General features: G+C 43.8%; 1 protein-coding gene across 1 annotated transcript in view; it reads right to left on the bottom strand.

Annotated features, from left to right (window-relative positions):
- The window catches only part of LOC137323529 (contactin-associated protein-like 5), a 930346-nt gene that overhangs the window by 384370 nt on the left and 522506 nt on the right, over window positions 1-23470 (bottom strand). The window lies entirely within an intron of this gene.

Below are 23470 nucleotides of genomic sequence, written 5' to 3' on the forward strand. Positions count from 1 at the left end.
CACCCTGACCCTGGATACACCAAAGGTCATGGGCAAAACGGGTCCAAGGATTGACGGCCTCCACGTATGTAAGGTAGATGTGTCGATTGTGCTACAGTTTTGCAAAAACACTCTAATCCTTCCACAGTTCATCTCTTTGTTTTTCCTGAATCTATGTCATTGTGTAAAAGCGTCAAACTCCCTTGAAAGCTCAAAGAGAGATTGAGCCATATAGATTGGGACGGTCACACATTCAATTGTCAGTTTGTGCGGTGTTAATTGATCTGAGCTGGGTTAATGGTTGAAGGAGGCCATATTTTCCCTCTGCACAGAAAGAAAGAGAGAAAGAAAGACTTACATTTATATCGCGCCTTTAACAACCTCAGGACGTCCTAAAGCGCTTTGAAGTGTAGTCACTGTTGTAATGTAGGAAACATGCCAGCCAATTTGTGCACAGCAAGGTCCCACAAACAGCGATGTGATCATGACCGGACAATCTGTTTTAGTGATGTTAGTTGAGGGATAAATATTGGCCAGGACAACGGGGCAACTTCCTTGTTCTTCTTCAAAATAGTGCCATGGGATCTTATACGTCCACCTGAGGTTTAAAGTCTCATCCAAAAGACAGCTATAGATAGGGGTAGGGTTGAAATCTGTAGGTTTTCCAGTCCTGATTGGTATTAAGTGACCTTGTCTTTGGTTTTATGGAGATTCAGTGAGGAAAGGATCAGGCTTAGCTGCAGTCTACCAAGCAGAAGAATGAATGAATGAACAAACTTGCCAATTTTTGCATGGTGAAGTGAAACAAACAGCACGTGTGATAATGACCAGATCATTTACTTTTGGTGTTGATCATTTAAGGAGAAACATTGGGCAGGAGACCTCCCTACTCTTCTCTGAATCATGTCATGGGATCTTTCAGAATCATGGGATGATTTTAACTTGTTGCGCCTGGGGTTAACAGCTTCAAAACGGGGTTGGTAGCGTTACTGCGCTGCTAACCCCGCCAAGGCGGCAGGGGCCATTTTGAAAGGTTTTGGGTGCCCAAAGCGTCTGCCTGTTTCAGGCGGTCGGCCCATTTTACCATATGCAAATCATGGTCCCAGTCATTTTAGGTCGGAACTGGCAGTAGAGCTGAAGAGGGCCCAAAAAGATAAGTTTGAAATTGTTTTTCGTGGGGCCCACAAATGAACAGGTGTGCTCCTCCGGGCCCCACAAAAAAATACTCGGAGTCACTGCCGGCCCAGAACCCCTGACTCCGTGATCACACAAACAATGGGCAAGTGGGCAAAGTACCAACAGACAGCCTTAGAACCCACAGTAACCTATGTAATTGCCTTCATAAAGAGAGAGGAAAAATTGAGGGAAGAAGAGAGATGCGATTGAAAAAACACACTCACACTTGCACACATTACATGGATCAATTCAACAACCACTGTGATAGAATCCATTCTTTTCTAGTCTCAAAACGATCAGGTCTAAAGCCAAACCATAAAAATGGTATTTCTTTGTTTTTATTGCTACCCTGGGCTGTCAATCATTGTGACAAAATAAACCCAACTTAATGTCATTCTAAAACTCAAGCAACATTACTCAAAAACATTTTTATAGAAGAACAAGGGGCGTTTGATTGCAGCTTACCGATCCAGTTGTTTGGCCTCTGGTAACATGAATAGAAAGTGAATTCTCCTCCAGGAACCTCTATTTTGTCTCTCCTACCAGCAGATCGCAGATCGCATATTGTTGCGTGTTTACATCGTGTTTTACAAGTCGGCAAGAAGTTTGTTCTTATTGAAGTGCATCTGTTAGTTATGTTATGATCGTTACTAGATGAGGTAATCACAGATACCATTTATATTCAAAAAGTTCACATTGTGATATTTGTGCATGGTGCGTGTGTCAGCCGTGGCTCTCTCATTTCTGATTCAGAAGGTTGTGGATTGAAATCCCACTCCATTGACTTGAGCACAAAATTTAGGCTGACACTCCAGTGCTGTACTGAGGGAGTGCTGCACTGTCTTTCGGATGAGATGTTAAACCGAGGCCCCATCTGCCCTCTCAGGTGGGCGTAAAAGATCCCACGGCACTGATTTTAAGAAAAGCAGGGGAGTTCTCCCCGGTGACCTGGTCAATATTTATCCCTCAACCAACATCACTAAAACAGATTATCTGGTCATTATCTCATTGCTGTTTTTGGGAGCTTGCTGTGCACAATTTGGCTGCCACGTTTCCTATGTTACAAATAATGACGACCCTTCAAAAGTACTTAAATGGCTGTAAAGTGCTTTGGAATATCCTGAGGGGTTGTGAAAGGCGCTATATCAATGCAAGTTCTTTCTTTCTTTCAGATAACCTCTATGACAAGTGAGGAGAAAATTGAAGATAAAAAAAAGCAATGCATAAAAAACACTCACACTTGCACACATTACACAGATCATTTCAACAGCTGCAATAGAATCCATTCTTTTCTAGTGTCAAACGATCAGCTCTAAATCCGAACCATAAAATTGGTATTTCCTTTTTTTTACTGTTATCCTGGGCTGTCAATCACTGTGACAAAATAAACCCAACATAATGTCACTCTAAAATTCAAGCAACCCCACTCAAAAACATTTTAGAGAAAAACAAGGGGAGTTAGATTGCAGCTTACTGATCCAGCGGTTTGGCCTCTGGTGATGATTGGGCTCTGATGAGGCGTAGAGACAGAAGATGGCCGCTCAGCATCTCGAAGAGAAAGATAGGTAAACGGTTCAGGTTCAGCCCTTCACTACAGCTTCTGTGTGGGAAGTTGCTAGTCTGGTGAAGGTTCACATCTGAAACGTTAACTTATTTTTGTCTTTCAGGTGCCGATCGACCTGTTTTCATTTCAGATTTTGGGAGTTCATGGATGTCTTTTTTTTTAATGAGTTTTTTTTAAGCACTTTTTCTGAGGCTGATCAGGACGCTTTTCAGCGGGACTGCGAAAGCTGTGGGGTATGCATCCATCGGGGCCACAAGAGCTGCAGGGTATGTAGAAGTGAGGGAGCTTTGATGTTTTTCTTTTAAATCATACACAGTAGTTACCGTCAAACAGTATTAATCAAAAACTATTTTCATGACAGCTTTTCTTTTGTCCCTTTGTGCCACTGCAAGGTGATGTTTATTCCAGCACTCAATTGAGAGCATCCAACCCAAAAGAGTGGATGGCAATTACTTGACAATGGACACAAGCCAATATGTACATATAGAGATTCAACAAAGATAATAAGGCCAGGGTGCAACTTCAGATTAAAGGCTTGTTTTATGGAAGCTGTCATATCTCTGACAGTTACCAGAAACTCTGCTCCTTTTTCTCTAGTAAACAGATATAATCTAGAGGCTTTTCCTCAGCAGGAATGGACTTTTTGAAAAAATATGCAAGTAAGTGGTTTGCATGCTGCACAAAGGCTCAGTTACCTCTTGGTCCTCCCTGGGATTTTTCTGATATCTAATGTCCCCCTTGCAGCAGAGGAAGTCCAGTTTGTAGACATTAACATAATGTAAGGATACTTTACTTACATGGAGGAGAAATGTCATTCTTTTGCCAACAAGTTACTGCAAGAGGGGTAAATCCACACTGCACAAGAATCGCAATAAATGTGATGGGGATGGTAGCCTAGTGGTTATGGCATTAGATTAGCAAACCAGAGATCATGGGCCCGAATTTAGCAGGCCTGCGGGTTCCCAGCGGGTGGTCCTCCGGGAGCGTGGTCAACACGCTCGGCGAAATTAGTGGGTTGCCCACGCGATCGTAGCAGGCAACCCACTAATAGGAATCAATTACCTGCTCCTCCGGGGTCCACGGCGCTGGCCTGCGCGTCGGGCGGGCTGCGCATGCGCAGTACGATCTGTCAGCTGGAGGCTCTCTAGTTAAAGGGGCAGTCCTCCACTGACAGATGCTGCAACCAATGGAACAAATTGCAGCATGGAGCAGCCCAGGGGGAAGGCTGCTCCCAGTTTAATGATGCCTCACCCCAGGTATCATCAGATGGGGTGAGGAGGAGGGGGAGGACACAGATCTTCCCCCCCGGCGGGCGGGAGGAAGCGGCCTGCCTCTGCCACCAAGGCCTGGCTCGAGGTGGCAGAGGGGGTCACCCGCGCCACCAACATATCGCCCACCTGCATACAGTGCAGGAGGCGCTGCAATGACCTAAGTAGGTCAGCCAAAGTGCGAACACGAAGTCTTTCCCCTACACTCCGTCTGTCACAACACTGCCCCCACCCCACATCTCCTTCAGCACCGCCAACACTACTCTGTCACATCACCCCTCATACCCACTCAAACCCCATCCTCATCTTACCTCCACCTACTCACCTCGCCAGTACTCACCCTGCCACTAACACGCAACCCAATCCTCATACAATCTCATTGCTCCATCCCATACTCACCCTCTCGTGCATCTCCCTCACGGCCAGCCTCACTCAACCTGCCACCACCTGTGCTGCAGCCACAGGGCATGCATCACATATGTGCAGTAGGCAGCGTAAGGCAAACGTCTCGTCAGCATGAAGGGGGTGCACAAGGGTGTCTGAGGGTTTGTCATGGGTGTTACCCATATTGAATTTCAGAGCAACAAACAGCACACATTATATTGACACCACCACTGCCATGTCTCCGCGAATCCTGTCCGTTGTGTCCAATAATGCCCGCTCCTGGGTATCACTATGAGGACCCACCACTGATGCCACCCATCGTGTTACTGCAGAGTAGGTGCAGGTGTATTTGCAGGGCTCGTCCGCGCAGACGACTGAGAGACATCGGCGGTGTAGCCGGCTGCACCCTGGAAGGATGCGGAGGAGAAGGTGTGGAGGGCAGTGGTGACTTTGCCAGCGACAGGTAAGCAGTTGGTGCTGGGGCCAGCCAGGAGCAGCTCGGCATGAAAGACGCTGCAGATCTCCACGACTACATGTCGAGCGAATCTGCGCCTCCCTGTGCACTGCTGCTCGGAGAGGTCCGGGGAGCTGCGCCTCGGTCTGTGGAACCTGTGGCGAGGGTAGTGCCCTCTGCGACGCGTCTCTCTCTGTGGTAGCCCTCCCTCCTGCTGTGCAGGTGGGCGTGCAACAACACCGTGTTGGGGGGATCCACGTCTCTGCGGCGGACGGCGTGGACTGCGAGGCTGCTGGTGCTGGTCATGCTCTTCGTCCTCCGAGGGTCTCCACACACCACCCAACTGGCAGGTGTTGGTCTGAGGGGTTGTGCAGGGTAGGTGTGTGGTTCCTCGGACTGGGGCTGCGGTTTCGTGTCGGTCTGTCCTCTGGCTTGGCGGGGGGTGGTGGAGGGCAGGGGTTGCCCTATGTGACGCGGTGGCCTCCTGCGTGGGTGAGGGCTCTCCCCCGTGGAGTGCACCTTGGCACCTGCCACAGGCTGCTGGCTGCAACACGCCTGGTTGGAGGGAGACTGTTTCACCCAGTGTGGGAAACTCACTGCCTTGAACCGAAAATCCCACACTTCCTCTTTTGACAGCTGCTTCAGCTCATTAACTGACCACAACAAGCAAGGTAAGTACTCTCAAGTGGAACCCCGCTGGCTTTAATTGCCTGCGGGATTCCCACCAGCGGGGCTTGCGCGCGCAGCCCCGCACATTAGCGCGGTACCCGGAAGTGGCCGGGATTTCGTCGCAATCCGGTCACGTGACCGGATATCGGGATTTTCGGGGCCCCCCCGCTGGAAACCCGCCGGAAACACGATCCTAAAATCGAGCCCCATGAGTTCAAATCTCAGGACAGGTTATGAAATTAATTTCCAGGAATCTAGTAATTTTCATGATCATGAAAGCTGAGGTTCTATTATAAAAACTCAACTGGCTAACCAATCTCCACCTGACAATTGCTTTTTTTCTTCCATCCTTCTCTCTCATCACTCCTTCCCTCTCTCAATCCCTTCCAACATCTGTCTTTCTCTCCCTCTTTCCCCATGGTCTAATTGAATGGCAGAACACATTTGAGGGCCTGAATGGCCTACTCCTGCACCTATATTCCTATATCCTCCCCTCCTCTCTTATCCTCCAGCTCCATTTCTCTCATCCGATCCCTCCCTTCCATTCTCGAACGGAACACTGTTCCACAATTAAACAGCCTCATTAACAACTATTGCTGTACCTCAAAAAATACCACCCCGGGGCTAATAATAGGTCTCTGCTGCTTTGTGCACCTGCACACTGGTGAACGGACTGAGCATCGTAAAACAAGGCCAGCTCATTTAAATATTTAATTGGCAATCCTGACACATTGGCACAATGGGAATGCCACGAGGGCTGGGTCCAAAATGTCAGGCGACAGCTGTCAGTGTTGGGCTTCCAGCTGCTCAAACGTTGCTGCCATTGTTTTTTTTTTCTCACAGCCTCTAGGGACTTGAGTCTCCTCGCTGCTGTAGTGGGCCAATGAAGGCTGAAGAAAAGTGGCAGATACTGGTCCGTGGCCCTATATTAGGGAGAAGGTCTCCTCGTTGCTAAATTTCTTCCCTCCCTAGGTACCCGTTCCAAATCATAGAATCATAGAATCTTACAGCACAGAAGGTGGCCACTCGGCCCATGCTGTCTGTGCCGGCTCTTTGAAAGAGCTATCCAATTAGTCCTATTCCCCTGCCCTTTCCCTGTAGCCCTGCAATTTTCTCTCCTTCAAGTATTTATCCAATTCTCTTTTGAAAGTTACTATTGAATCTGCTTCCACCTCCCTTTCAGGCAGTGCATTCCAGATCATAACAACTTGCTGCGTAAAAAAAAACTCATCTTACCTCTGGCTCTTTTGCCATTTACCTTAAATCTGTGTCCTCTGGTTACCTACCCTTCTGCCGATGAAAATAGTTTAATCTTATTTACCCTATCTAAGTCCTTAATGATTTTGAATACCTCTATTAAATCTCCCCTTAACCCTCTCTGCTTTAAGGAGAACAATCCCAGCTGCTCTAGTCTCTCCTAACAACTGAAGTCCCTCGTCCCTGGGAATTAGTGACTTCAGATCTCTACGTCCGATGATATGGGACGTCTGCTCATTGTAACGTTTCGATGTGAAAGGCATAATTAATTACAGGGTTGTATGTGATGGTGATAAGACCATCTATTGCCCATCCCTATTACCCTGTTTTTGCTAAGCCACTGCAGAGGCCACTGAGAGTGGGATTGGAGGCACGTATAGGGGTACTAGGTCCCATTCCCATTAGTGAAGCAGCTGGGAATTTACAATTTGACAGCTTTTGTGGTCATTTTCTCCTGGTGCCAGCCCACATTTATTGAGTTCAGTTTCATAACTTACCATGGTGGGATTTAACTTTCAACTTCTGGGCTGCTAGTCCAGTACCATTACCACTACACTGCTGTAACCTGTCTATTATACCTTTGGGACAGATCCAGGTCATTTAAAAATGCTGAGGCAGGGACAGTGTTAATGTAAAGAAGTTACTTAAAGTGCTTTTTAGATTTGGCACTTTGGTTTGTTGAGTCACAGGAGTGATGTTCCCCTTCTTCACGTAGTTAAAACCAGCCACCGAACTACAAGTGTCAAAGCACCTTTAGACAACAATCGCAAAAATAGAGGACAGAGTACAAAATAGCCTCAAGCAAGACGAGAGATTACAGCAATTCCCCAGAGAGCAGCAGATGTATGGAACAAACTCTTGGCAAAAGCAGTTATTGATAGGTCAATTAACTCCTTACAAAAAAAAGCTAGACGAATATCTGTTTAGGAATAAGATTTAAATATTATAAGGATAAGGCCAGATGTAGATAAGTAAATACTGTTGTGGACACTTGGGGAGTAATTATAACCTAACCCGCCGGGCAGGAAACCCGCAGGGTTGGGTGGAATGCTGGTTTTACATCACTCTCCGTTGACTTCAATGGAGAGTAAAATTGGGCAACGACAACAACAACTTGCATTAATATAGTGCCTTTAACATAGTGAAACATCCCTAGGCGCTTCACAGAAGTGATTATCAAACAAAATTTGACACCGAGCCACATAAAGAGATATTAAGACAGGTGAAGAGGTAGGTTTTAAGAAGCGTCTTAAAGGAGGAGAGAGAGGTAGAGAGGCAGAGAGGTTAAGGGATGGAATTCCAGAGCTTGGGGCCTAGGGCTGGCTGCAAAAAACAAGCGTTGCACCCAATCCGTGTCAGTTTCCCGACGGGCGGGTTAGGTTAAAATTGTCCGCTCGGTCTCCGGAACAATGGGTGAATCAACTATGGAATGCGACTCTTCAGAGTTGAATCAAGCCACTTTTATACTTGGACTTGTGATGCATCCAATTTGGGAGAGCAATGTCCATGCATTGCTCTCCCACTGTTACATTTGGACAGAGTAGCTGATTCTGCAGTGGTGCTAGGCTCTGCTGTTACGTGGCAACCCGTACAGATTTACCTGCAGAACTGACTCCGCACATTTTTGCGTTACCAAATGTGGCTCCATTATCCCAGTGACAGAACTGTAGGATGTACGTTTTAGCGGGTCGAGGAAGCCATGGATTCCTCAACCCTGGGCTTGTTTACACTGTGCAGTTGACTGAGGAAGACCTGCGCACCTGCACCACTATAATGTAATAGTGCATTGGTTGTAGGATTGAATTAGTATCCTGGGGTTTCTTCATTACATTCCTGGTTTGAGATAAAGCTTCAGTTTTAACTTGTTGGAGGGTTCACATGTGTTGGTCAATTCCCTAGGGAGATTCAGTGAGTTGGATGGAGTCCATGATAATGCAAATTGAACATGGTTTGTGAATGGAATGAGCTGAAAGGGACAAATGGTTTGTACCTTGTTTCATTTTTCTGATGTTCTTATATACTTCAATACAGAATCAAGTTATTGATGCTGCATCATTTGTCACAACCTTTCTTAAGTTTATCAATTTATTTTAATCTCTAATTCTGACAACATGAAAAAGACTCCCACTGACACAGCATCTCATTGCATTTATCAAAAACCTCACAAAATTCTTTACATGGGGTGAAGTGCAGTGACTTTTTATGTAGGCAAACGTGGCAGCCATTTTGTGCGCAGCGCGACTCTGCAAACAGCGATGAGCTGAATGGCCAGTTAAATCTGTTTTGGTGGTGCTGGTTGAGGGAGGAATGTTGACCAGGACACTCGGAGAACTCGACTGCTGTTCTTCAAATGGTGACATGGGATCTTCAATGTCCAACTGAAGCACTGAAACAAGTAAAGAGGACCTTGGTCTAATATCCCTTCTGTGGCAAACATCTTTGGTTCATCCCATTGTTCCCTCTCACATTTTAAAATTAACATCATCTACAAAGAACACATTTCGAATCCGCAAATTACTGTTTGGGGTTTATCAGTTAATTTGTTTTGAAAAATCCAATTACATTACAGACTGAAATGGCTCAGCTTCTAATGGCCTGGGAAAATTAATTCTCTTTATCCGTTGTTCAAAAAATAAATTATTTAAAAAGGAAAACATGAATCACTACCACAGTTTGAAGTTTTATGAATGTTTAAATCATTTTCTTTTTTTTTGGAGCAAGCGCTTATTCTACAACGTGGATGAATTCCTGGTGGGTCAGATCCCTCTCCTTTTAATGTGCCAGCTTAGTTGAGTTGGAGCATCGCTCCAAATCAGAAGGTTGTGGGTTCAAGGCTCACCTCAGAACTTGAGCACATAATGTTAGACTCAAGTACAGTACTGAGAGGGAGCACTGCATTCTTAAAAGTGCTGTCTTCAGGTGAGGCGTTAACCTAAGGTTCTGTTTGATTGTTTTGCTGATTCAGGCAGATGTAGAATCATCGAAAATTTATGGCACAGAAGGAGGCCATTTGGCCCATCGTGTCCACGCTGGCCGAAAATGAGCCACCCAGCCTAATCCCACTTTCCAGCACTTGGTCCGTAGCCTTGTAGGTCACGGCACTTCAAGTGCACATCCAGGTACTTTTTAAATGAGTTGAGGGTTTCTGCCTCTACCATCCTCTCAGGCAGTGAGTTCCAGACTCCCACCACTCCCTGGGTGAAAAAAATTCTCCTCAGCTCCCCTCTAATCCTTCTACCAATCACTTTAAATCTATGCCCCCTGGTTACTGACCTCTCAGCAAAGAGAAATAGGTCTTTCCTATCCACTCTATCTAGGCCCCTCATAATTTTGTACACCTCAATTAAATCACCCCTCAGCCTCCTCTGTTCCAAAGAGAATGACCCCAGCTTATCCAATCTTTCCTCATAGCTAAAATTCTCCAGTCCTGGCAACATCCTCATAAATCTCCTCTGTACCCTTTCTACTGCAATTACATCCTTCCTGTAATGTCGTGACCAGAACCATACTCAGTACTCAAGCTGTGGCCTAACCAGTGTTTTATACAGTTCCAGCATAACCTCCCTGATCTTATATTCTATGCCTCGACTAATAGAGGAAAGTATTCCATGTGCCTTCTTAACTACCTGTCCTGCTACCTTTAGGGATCTGTGGACATGCACTCCAAGGTCCCTCACTTCCTCTATACCTTTTAGTATCCTCCCATTTATTGTGTTCTCCCGTGCCTTGTTTGCCCTCCCTAAATGCATAACCTCACACTTCTCCGGATTGAATTCCATTTGCCATTTTTCTGCCCACCTGACCAGTCCATTGATATCTTCCTGCAGTCTACAGTTTTTCTCCTCACTATCAACCACAAGGCCAATTTTTGTTTCATCTGTAAACTTCTTAATCATGCCCCCTACATTTAAGTCCAAATCATTAATATATATCACAAAAAGCAAGGGACCTAGTACTGAGCCTTGCGGAACCCAGTTAGAAACAGCCTTCCAGTCACAAAAACCCCCGTCAACCATTACTCTTTGCTTCCTGCCACTGAGCCAATTTGCCACTCTGCCTTGGATCCCATGGGCTTGTACTTTTTTGACCAGTCTGCCATGTGGGACCTTGTCAAAAGTCTTGCTAATATCTATGTACACTTCATCAAATGCACTACCCTCATCGACCCTCCTTGTTACCTCCTCAAAAAATTCAATCATGTTAGTCGGACACGACCTTCCCTTAACAAATCCATGCCTTTGTAACTGACGGTTTACCCTGTCCCTTAGAATTGATTCCAATAATTTGCCCACCACCGAGGTTAGACTGACTGGAAGGCTAGAAGATCCCTTGATATTATTTGAAGAGGAGAACGAAGTTCTTCTGTTTTCCTAATCAACATTCCTCTCTCACGAATACTATTAAACACAGATTAACTGGTCATTGGTCTTATTTTCTGCTTGTGGGACCTTGTTCTGCATGAAGCAGCTGCTTTATTGGTCTACATAACAACAATGACTTATAATTAAATAACATCTTTAATGTAGAAAAATACTCTCAAGGCACTTCAGAGGAGGAAAACAAGCACTGAGCCTTCGCAGGAGGTTATAACAACAGTTACTGCACTTCAAGATGTATTTAATTCGTTGTGAAGCACTTTGAGATGATCTGAGAGATATATTAAGGCGCTATATAAATACAAATTTTTTGGATGAGCTTTTAAACTGAATTTTGGTCTAGTAGTTCAAGTTCACATTCAAAATCCCAAAACACTATTTGAAGATGGGCAGAACATTCTCCCAGTGTCTTATCTCAACCAACAATGCCAAAAACAGAATATCCAGTCAAAATAACAAGTTGTTGCTGTTTGTGGGATCTTGCTAGGTACAAAATGGCTGCCAAGTACACCTACATAACAACAGTCCCTGCTATCAAAGTAATTAATCTTGCATGAAATGCTTTGAGATGTTTGAGAGGTGTGACTTTTTCATTTATAATAAAAAAATGATTTTTCCTGTTCTTTTATTCTCTAATCTCTTTGCACTCATAATTTCCTCTCATTAAAGTTATGTTTTCTGTTCTTCTATCTCTCAATGTCGGATTCTCTTTCTCCTGCACCTCTCTATTTATTTCTCTCTTTTTCAGTGTTGTCGACAATGTGATTTGCAATGCTCACAACTCAATTTTTAGTTGTGAATGCAATTCAGCCAGAAAATGATTAAAATGAATCTCCTGACTATTCTGGCCTTACTTTGCCGCTACCTCGAGACTGCCATTTGGATGCTGTCCCCGCCTTCCCTTTCAAAATCACAGGTGTTGGTAACCCTGCTCTTTTCATCTAAGAAAGATAGTTTCTAAATGGTAAGAAGCTAGGAACTGTGGAGAAGCAGAGATATATAAGGGTCCAGGTACAAAAACCACTAAAAGCTAGTGGACAGGTACAAAAAATAATTTAATATGTTAGCCTTTATTTTCAAAGGGGCTGTTATACAAAGGGGTGGAAGTTATGCTACAGTTGCATAAAGCTTTGTTTAGACTGCATCCTGAGTACTGCATTCAGTTTTACGCACCGCACCTCAAGAAGGGTATACTGGCCTTGGAGGGAGTGCAGCGCAGATTCACCAGAATGATACTGGTGCTAAAACGGCTGAATTATGAGGACAGGTTGCATAGACTCGGCTTGTATTCCCTTGCATAGAGAAGATTAAAGGGTGATCTAATTGAGGTAATTTAAGATGATTAATGGATTTGATAGAGTAGATAGAGAGAAACTACTTCATTTGGTGGGGTAATCCAGAACAAGGGGGCATAGCCTTAAAATTAGATCTGGGATGTTAAGGGGTTATGTCGGGAAGCACTTCTTCACACAAAGGGTAGTGGAAATCTGGAGCTCTCTCTCTCAAAAAGCTGTTGAGGCTGGGGGTCAATTGAATATTTCAAAACTGAAATAGATAGATTTTTTTAGATAAGTGTATTAAGAGATATGGAGCAAAGGCAGGGAAATGGAATTGAGGTTCAGATCAGCCATGATCTAATTGAATGGCGGAACAGCTTCGAGGGGCTGAATGGCCTACATGTTCCTTCCTATGTTCCCATTTTCCTCACTCTATTTTATTATTTCCGTCTCCTTATTTCTATTGTTACTGTCTTCACTTTTTGTTTCTGCATGCTTTTCACCCTCAATCATTTCTCATCATTGCCTTCTATCTCCCAGCTTTGAGGTTGTCTGATTCTGCCTTTCCATCTTTCCTGTCTGTATGAACTGCCAGGTCCATCTGGATATTGAACCAGAGGTAATTCAGTCCCATGAAAACCATGAGAGGTTAAGCTCGCAGAAGTGTCCTATTGGGCAGATGGTGCAGTTGTTGCTACAATCTCACAACAGCTGCTGCTACACCACTGTTGCTACAATACAATATCTTACAAAGATTTAAACTTTGCTCTTGATTATAACTATTGGTGCGCTGCTACTCTATTTGGAATACCACGAGTGAATAGCAGTTTTCCTGCGCATTCTCACTGCTCCATGTTAATCTACTTAAAGACTTGTGCAGAAGTCCAGTTACAGGCCTTCGACTGTTGCTGAAATTTCTAAGACTCAACAGGATAATCAATTATGTTTTTTTTAAACCACTGAAAAGAAAGACAGATTTGAAAGACTTGCATTTATATAGCGCCTTTAACAACCTCGGGACATCCCAAAGCGATTTACAGTCAATGAAGTACTTTTGAAGTGTAGTCACTGTTGTAATATAGGAAATGCGGCAGCCAATTTGCGCAGAGCAAGGTCCCACAAACAGCAAAGTGATAGTGACCAGATAATCTGTTCTTTAATGATGCTCATTGAGGGATAAATATAGGATAAATATTGGCCAGGAAACTAGAAACTTAGTTGATCTCACTGACCAAGCTTCAGTTTTAAGTTCAATAAAATGTTGAATATTCAGAGGCTTGGTAGACTTATGTTGTCGTTAAGCCGAGTGTCAGCTTGGGTCAATTGATAGACCTCTCGAGTCAGTCAGAAGGTTGTGGATTCAAGTCCGATTCCAGGACTTGAGTCATCGTGTAGGCTGACACTTCAGTGCTATTATTAGAGGTGTTGTCTTTTCTATGAGGTATTAAACTAAGGTGGTTGACGTGGATGTTAAAGGTTCCATGATTATTAAAAGAAATCCCCATATCGTGGTCAACATCCATGAACACTACCAAAAAGACAGTTGTTGTTGTGAGATCTTGTTATGAGCAAAATGGCTGCTACAGTTGCCTACACAAGTCAGCGCACTTCAGAGATGTTTCGGAGGGAATGCGATGTACTGCTGTATAAATGCAAGTCTTTGCTTTTCATGTTATGTTGGTGTGATGCGAAACTGACACAAGATGTGTTGTACAACTGCACTATACGCCACAATGACTGAGATCTACACTTAAGCAAGTTTTCAGCCCAGTTCTAAGCGCTTTGGGACGTCCCGAGGTCGTGAAAAGCGCTATATAAATGCAAGTCTTTCTTTCTCTCTTATACACAAATTACTTGAAACCTGACCAGGTAAAACAAAATTTTATTGCTGTGGATCCTATTTGGAAGGTTTCAACTTTTTGGACAAACACCATTGTTGTTTCACTTTCTAGTCAAGAGTATTGACGATGCTGGACTTGGATCACAATTGTTATGTATCTTGGTTGATGTTCACCAGAAGCAGGAGTAGAACCAGTGGAGGTTAGCATGTATCAAATTGAAATGAGAAACAACTGCTAATCACATGTCTCAACCCACATGATCTGCTCTTCCCCCTCGGTGATCATCCCCAGCTCCCTTCACCCCATCATCATAAGCAATTCTTTCAGTCACTTCACCCTTGCTTTTGCTCTTTGGACTTTCTGCCTTGCCACCTTTCTCCTTTAAAAGCTTTTTAAAAACCAATATCTTCAATTGTCCATTTAATGCTGCACTTAACCTTTCCTGCCTTCCACTCAACATCCTCCGCTCCTGTAAAGCAATCAGACATTTCCTTACCTGAGGGGCACTCTAAAAATTGTTGTTGTCGCTGCTTTCTGCAAAAACTTCAACTCACCCACGTGATGTGGATGAGGACATTAGCACAGGGGAATGCAAATACAAATGTGCGATGGAACTGGCGAGCAAGTGGTCACCCACAAGGGAAGGAAAAGCAGGGGAACTCAAGAGCAGGAAAGTTGCATTTGAGGGTGATTTTTCTTGTGTGGCCAGCAGTCCTTAAGGCTGTAGCCTCACAGGTGCCAGGGTAAATAGTCATAACAGAATGGGTGGAAAAGCCTCACATGGGAACCAATGAATTAGGATGTAGTTCTTAAAGAGGGTGTAGGTTCTAGGTTAAAGACCAGGACCTCAAGGCTATTATTCCCAGTGCCGTATGCAAAGAAATGTTAGAGAGAAGCAGATTAGACACATCAATACATAGCTTTCGAGGTGGTACAGAACTAGCACTTACATTGGTTCTGTTCTATGTATACGGATAAAAAATGTTTTCTGCAACAATGCCTCTGTTTTCCTTTGCATCGCTGATATGATCTTTTGGAAATTAAGACAGGAGTCCCCTGGAGTATGCCAATATTTATAGTGAGTCTCCAGGGGCATCATTATTTCCAGGGTTCCCTATTTATAGAAAAGTTCAAAATCCACAGATATTAGTGGAACAAATTACTGGCATGATTGGTGGAACAAGAAACCTTAATTGGTTTCGCGAAGGAACTAGACAAGTTCTCGTCAACAAATGGGATTCAGAGTTATTAGAAATGCACCAAGGGAATACTGTGGATAGGTGGGCTAGATGGACCGAAGGTCTTCTCCTGCCTGAAACGGTTACTATGGTACTGTATCACTAAGAGTGACTCTGATTGCAAAGCCCATTTAAACATCAAAATAGCTTACATTATCAATAACAGAACGAGTGTTTGTCACTCCCAACGAGTGACAATTGGCAAGGCCTGTTTAATTAAGAATGGTGCCGGGCCTGTGAATCTGATTCCCTGAGCAGAGTTTGTGGGACAGCGCACTTATATGTGTTATAAATAGATCGATTTTAAGACAAATCCCGACTTGAGGAAGACATTGCAATATTCTTTTTCTATTACGTTATTGCTGATAACAGCTGCTTTTAGTTAGCAGTGACTACAGTGTTCAGCATGGGAATTCCATCAGCAGTGCTGGATTTGGAGGAGGAAGAGGAATCCATTCAAATGCAGGTGCAGTTCTTCATCCTAAGAACTGAGCCTTCAAACTGAGGCACGTCTAGGCCTTTTTATTAGTATCCAGCAAAAATGTAGCTGAAAACAGAAGCAGTCAAATAATACAACAAAGGTAATGCAGGTACAGGTACAGTTATCTCTCTCTCTCTCTTCCCCTTTCTGGTTGAGTACCTCTTTGGGCGAATGGACTGGCTACAATGTTGTCTGTTCTTGCTAAATGCTGAGCTGAAAGGTTAACTTAGTACTCTGTACTCTGAACACATCTGTAAAGCATTCATCCTAGGAACATGTTTCTCCCAGTTAATTGATGAATTTGACATCTGCCGTAACAGGGTTGGCTGAGCAGTGGGCCTGGCATTCAGTTGAATACGTGTCTGAATCCCTCAGATCTGGTATTGTAGCAGCACTTATACCCTTAGAAGAAAGCTCGGTGAGAATATCAGCAGGTTGCCTAGGGGTTGAAGAGGGACATTGTTCTCTGGAAGCCATGCTTGTGATGACCCCAACGGCACGCTAGTTCTGTTTTGAAAAGTTCCAGCACTTTGTTGATATATTTGGGAATCACCGTCTTCTCAGTGTTTCCAAGGTGGGAAGGTAGGGCACAGTAGGGTAGTGGTTATGGTCCTCCACCAGCAACCCAAGAGGTTGAAAGTTCAAATCCCAAGATACAAATTATGAAATTGAATTCAATAGGTTTGTGACACTAGCACCAGGAAAAAAACGACCATGAAACACCTGCCAGTCTACTCTACAGGCTAGTGCTCTCTGAAGTGGCAAAGCCAGCCATTCTGTTGCAAACAACCGCTGCAAATTCAGTCATAAGAAAAAAAGCAGACAGCCCCAGCAGGACGTGACTCAGACAATCTCAGCCCAGCTGAACCTGTCCTCACTAAAAGCTGAGGAATGCTGGCACTCTGCAAAGAGGGAAATTAATTAATACAGACATACTCATCAGATCATATCTGTCAACCAGTATCCCAGACTCCATCAACCCACGTATTAAAATAAATAAAGACACCAACCAACTAGATCTTTGGGGGAAACAAAATTCAACCTCTTTCCTCATCTCTATTAATCATCCACCCTAGCATTCTATTGACTGGGGCCCATCCAGAATGTCATTTCTAGACCCCTTCCAAATCCAAATATTCCATGCCTTTCTAAAGGATCTTGACAGTGTGTGCCGCTCCATTAGCTGACCTCACCCAATTGTCCTTGGCATTCCTTCTTGGTCATTACCCATCCTCCCTATCTCTGGCATGTATGTGCAACATCAGCTTCACTTCTGCTTGTTCCATTGCCGTCTACGGCCAGATTCAGCATCTCCGCTATCTCCAAGCCTCCAATTCGCCCATTCCGCTTCCTCCTGGCAATGGACTCGGCCTCTAGACTTCCAGCTACGGATTTGACCTCGATGCTCCGTCGCGACACTAGCTTAGCGACATTTCAAGGCCCGTTTGTAGCTTTTTAAGCTTCATTAAATCGTTCTGTGCAATCCTGACCCTTGCCCCTGACCTCCTGTTGTGTGGAAGTTCACGACCTAGAATTGAGATTTCACAACAAGGCTCAGTGAGCGGCCAGGTCTACCCTGAGAGAAAGGAAATGGGGAAGAGAGTGGAGGGGCCAGATTGCAGGACTGAGGCTTGAGATTTCACAGAAAGACCCAGTGAAACACAAAGCTGCATCCTTCAACATTCCAGGAGTTGCAAATCAGAGGTAGGGGACAGGTAAGAACAGAATAACACAAACCGAAGGCAACCTTGTAAAAATAATGAAAAATAGTTCAGGACCTCATAATCATTCAATGTACAAAAGACCCCTGTTTATAGATCACACAACAAATTAGTTAATGTAGAGGAAGTGTTGTTCCCAATACACACACTAATATTTCAATATTTCCAACAACATTCAACAAACTCCAATCTCAAAAGAGATGAGAGGCAAGAGACCAGAAAAGATCCATTCATAATTAGACTAGGAAACAAATATGCCATATCCGTTTATCTATGACAAATTTATCTTCGACAAATCAGTCAGTGTCTGGTTGAACTTCTGTTCTGATCAGACTACAAAAGAAGGTTGAGAATTAACCCAATACCCGGAGAAAACACAAGATAGTTCATACTAATATCAAGCTTGGTGTCTCAAATCTGGCTACAGATTTGCATGGGAGTCGAGAAGGAAAGGACGGAGTAAGAGAAATGCAGAGAGGAGAGAGGAAAGAAACACACAGACATAGAAAGAGAATTTTTTAAAAATCAGAGATATACAGAGAAGGTAGAGATATTCAGGAGAGAAACAGAATGAGCAAGAGATTTGAAGAAATGGACAAAGTGAGAAAAGAAATGCAGAGGTGGACTGGGTGTATGTGTGAGAAAGAGATAGAAAAAGTGTAAGATAAAAAGATAGAGGGGAAGATATAGAGATAAGTAGAAACTCAGTTACAGGAAGAGAGGGAACTTTTTATTTGTCCATGAGCAATATCACAGGTCATCAGCTTGTAATACAATAGCTGAATATGTCTGTTATATTTTAAGGCCTATCATGAAATAAAGAAAGATTTATACTCATATAGTGGCTTATAACATACCTCAGAGATACCTTAAAGCAGTTCACACTATGAATTACTTTGAATTGCAGTCAGAATTGTCATGTAGGTATAGAAGCACCATCTACAAGGCACAAGTCAGGAGTGTGATGGAATACTCTCCACTTGCCTGGATGAGTGCAGCTCCAATAATGCTCAAGAAGCTCGACACCATCCAGGACAAAGCAGCCCGCTTGATTGGCACTCCATCCACCACCCTAAACATTCACTCCCTTCACCACTGGCTCACCGTGGCTTAAGTGTGTACCATCTACAGGATGCACTGCAGCAACTCGCCAAGGCTTCTTCGACAGCACCTCCCAAATCCACGACCTCTGCCACCTAGAAGGACAAGGGCAGTAGGCACATGGGAACAACACCACCTGCACGTTCCCCTCCAAGTCACACACCATCCCGACTTGGAAATATATCGCCATTCCTTCATTGTCGCTGGGTCAAAATCCTGGAACTCCCTACCTAACAGCACTGTGGGAGAACCTTCACCACACGGACTGCAGCGGTTCAAGGCAGCAGCTCACCATCACCTTCTCAAGGGCAATTAGGGATGGGCAATAAAAGCTGGCCTTGTAAACGATGCCCATATCCCATGAACGAATAAAGATAAACATAACAACATCCCATGAAGAATAATGAGATGAAAATGTTCATTAACCTGTTTTTGGTGATGTTGACTGAGGGAGGAATATTTTACCAGAACAACAACTTGTATTTATATAGTGCTTTTCACATAGTATAAGGTCCCAAGGCGCTTCACAGGAGTGTAATCAGACAAAATTGGATACTGAGCCAAAGAAGGAGACATTAGGACAGGTGACCAAAAGCTTGGCTTTTGAGGAGAGTCTTAGAAGAGGAGAGGCAGAGAGGTTTAGTGAGAGAATTCAAGAGCCTAGGGCCTAGGCAGCTGGTTGACACAACCACCAATGGAGGACATTAAAACAACTCCATGCTCCTCTTCAAATGCTGCCATGTGATATTAAGCATCCACCTGCACCAATGGACTGGTTCTTGGGTTAAATATCTCATCCAAATAGTAGCATCTTTTTAAATGAGACATTCGCTCATTACTGTACTGGCTTGTCAGCCTCCATTATATGTTCAAGTCCTGGGGTGAGGATTGAATTCACAACCTTCTGTTTTCAACACGAGGGTGCTATCACTGCCCACCACTCTAAATACACTTGTGCTGTGTTTATTCTGTGATTGCTTTCAGACAAACTAAACATTAACTCCTCTAAATACAGCAAAAACTAACAAGCCTGCTTAAATTTGAGTGTAAGGTTATAAAACTCTTACTGCTACTGCTCCCTACTTATTCCCATGCCAGATAAAAAAACTCAAAGCGACTGCCTTAAAATTCCATGAAACAGTATGGTAACTAAGAACATACATAAGAAAGTGCTTTTATTTAAATCATTTTCATTATTTTTTAATTCAAAATACAAAGGTCGGATAGATATCGCAACCTTTCCATCATGAGTAATTTATCACAATCGTCAGGTTTAATAATGAATTCTATTATTCATATGTTGGAATATATTAGTGTATTCTGTTTGCTCAGGTGACGTCTCATAGGTGTCAGCCATGACTCAGTGGTAGCATTTCGCTTCTGGGTCAGAAAGTTGTGGGTTCATGTTGCACTCCAGAGCCTTGGGCACATAATCTCGGCTGTCACTCCAGTGCAGTACTGAGGGAGTGCTGCACTGTCAGAGGTGTCGTCTTTCGGATGACACTTTAAACCTGAGGCCCCGTTTGCCCTCTCAGGTCGATGTAAAAGATCCCACGCCACTATTTCAAAGATGAGCAGGGGATTCCTGGCCAATATCAGGTTATCAGGTCAGGATCACATTGCTGTTTGTGGGACCTTGCTGTGCGCAAATATTTAAAAACATAGAAAGGTTACAGCACAGAAGGAGGCCATTCAGTTCATTGAGTCTGTGCCCAGCTCTATGCAAGAGCAATCCAGCTAGTCCCACTCCCCTGTCCTATCCCCATAGCACTGCAATATTTTTCCTTTCAAGTACTAATCCAGTTCCCTTTTGAAAGCCATGATTGAATCTGCCTCCAGCACCCCCCTGGCAGTGAATTCCAGATTCTAACCACTCGCTGTGTGATAAAGTATTTCCTCACGTCACCTTTGGTTCTTTTGCCAACAATGACGTGTTTCCCACATTAGAACAGTGACTACACTTCAAAAAAGTACTTTGTTGGCTGTAAAGCACTTTGGTTTGTCTTGAGGTTGTATAAGGTGCTATACAAATGTAAGTTCTTTCTTTCTCTTTCCTGTGTGAATCTCAAGCATTAAAAACAACCACTGCATTCCACAAGAATCTTGAATCTCAACGCGCCTGGCCAATTACTGTTGAAATATGGCAGCTATTTGCTGTGAACTTGTCCCATTAGAATCTGGGTCTAGACTGAATCCACGTTCTCATGGGAGCAAGTCCATACTAAATCACTGAGCAGCTCATGCACCCAGGCCAGCCATGCAGTTTTTAGGACCTGACATCAGGAAAACCCTGTAGCCACAAAACAAAATTCACAGCCGTGATTTTTAAAAACCTGTCCACGTGCAATATTACACATTCCACTGGAATTCTGGAATCCACACGCCATCCCCGACCTCGGGATTCACACACATGGAAACACAGTGGAAAAGGGGCCATTAAACATTAGTTAGCATAACAGAGCTTTTCACACAAAGCAGATCTGATAGAATCAGAGATTTACAATATTGAAGGGTACAGAAAAGGCATATCCAGAGCAGTAAACATGAGAGTCCAGCGTGAGAAGGCCCCACACGTTGACTAGAGAATGTTTGGACATGACTGGAGTGAGTGAGTTGAGTTGAGTTGAGGAAGTGAGTGAGTTGAGCGAGTGAGTTGAGGGAGTGAGTGAGTGAATTGAGGGAGTGTGAGTTGAGGGAGTGAGAGTGAGTGAATGAGAACGAACACTAAATTATATTTTCTGACCAGTTAGATGTTAGACAGGAGCTATTGAATTGGTGCTTGTTTTTGCAAGCAGTGACTTCTAGTTTTACTAATAACCTAACATTTAATTAGGTATTCTGGATGCAATGCTGATTGGCTGCTTTGAAAGTAGTGGCTGTGTTTCAAGTGGTTGATTGTGCTGGCTGATGTTTTTGAGTGGGTTTGAGTACGTGGTACAAAAGGGGCTATTACTTTGTGAGAGTTCAGTCAAGTGAAAAGTGTATGGTTGAGTAAAATTTGACTTCAACTGGCATTAGAGCACTGTATTTAACTTGAAGCTATTGGGAAGTATTTGAAAGGAAGATGATAAAAGAATATGGGGAAAGGTCAGGGAAATAGGATTAGAGTAGATAGCTCCAGTTGAGGGCCAAAGCACTGGCACAGGCATGATGGGCATCCTAGGTTGTGTTGTAATTTCTATGATTTAATAATTAAGCATGATAGTGTAATAGCAGGAGAAGGGGGCACTGGTTCAAACTACAGAAGGGTAAACTTAGTTCTTCTTCACACAAAGAGTGACGAGGATGAACAATGGTAGGGTAGTAAAGGAAAACACTCTACAAATGCTTAAGAGTAAATGTTGTGATGATGGGGAAGCAGATTGCTGGGGGGAGGGGGAGTTGTGAACTGTAAGTTCTTTGTGAATGGAGGAGTTGAAATGCAATGAATGACTTTCCCCATTTGTATCCATCTTGTGAACACGATGCTTCTGTGTGACCGTCTGAATTACATGGGTTAACAAGGACAGGTAATATCAGGGGGATGATGACGTTCCAAAAATACTGGGTTTTGAATTAGATAGATGCATGTCCCCCCATGAACCCTAACCTAAGTTACATAAGCACAGAACTGGGTTAGAGGTTAGGGTGCTTTTCTTCTCGCAGAGGGTCGTTGACCTTTGGAACGAGTTGTTGGCTTGTGCCGCGAGTGTGGATTAACTGCAAGTGTTCAAAAGACAGCTGGGCAAGTTCCTGGCTGTGGGTGATAGCTCTGCGTACAAGAGGTAGGTGGTATCTTGGGTGATGTGACTCATGAGCAGAATTCCTGTTTTCCCCTGAATTGGCCTAGGGTATTGTTTTTTCATCTGTTTTATGTTGCCTCTCATGGCAAGGTGGATTGGCTCATTGTTTTCTGAGGTAACATCGACGATCACTGGTTCAGGGCTAGAAAAGATTTTAGCTCTAATGAATGAGGCAGCAAGAGCTATTGGGGTTAATTTTGACTTTGGGCGATAGTGTAAAACAGACAATAACGGATCAGATGCCCGTTATACATCTCTCCCCATTTTCATTTCCATTGATTTTTGTTTGCCTCTCTGAGGAGATTACATGCTCCTGGTGGGTGGGAACATTGGGGGCCCTGATGCCCAGTTGCAACATAACCGCATGCTGCAGGCTTTTTGAACCAGTCGCCCTTTCTCCTGTCCAATATTTTCATACGTTCGCCCCCCTTTCCACACAAAACCATGTATTTGCATTGGGAAACCCCACACATCACTCCTAGCTGCTTTCAAATAAGTAAGTCAGTCACCCATAGGGTCTGCCGAGCAAACCGCTGTTCCCAATATTGTTGCACTTTTGGTTAAACTTAGTACCTGCTATTCTAAAAGGAGGAAAGACACAGAAAGTGCAGTGATGTTACACAGAAGCGATGCAATGATGCTGTGATTGTGGTATGAATAGTATCAAGGTATTGCACATTTATGAGCACAAGGGAAAGCTTTCTATAAACTTCACACTTTAGCAACAGAATACTCAGTCTACAAAAGGGAGTGGAAATCTGGAAGTCTCTCCACCAAAAAGCTGTTGAGGCTGAGGGTCAATTGAAAATTTCAAAACTGAGATTGGTAGCTTTTTGTTAGGCAAGGGTATTACAGGTTACAGAGCCAAGGTGGGTAGATGAAGTTAAGATACAGATCAGCCA

This window comes from Heptranchias perlo, chromosome 7 (assembly GCF_035084215.1).
Source record: "Heptranchias perlo isolate sHepPer1 chromosome 7, sHepPer1.hap1, whole genome shotgun sequence".
NCBI lineage: Eukaryota > Metazoa > Chordata > Chondrichthyes > Hexanchiformes > Hexanchidae > Heptranchias > Heptranchias perlo.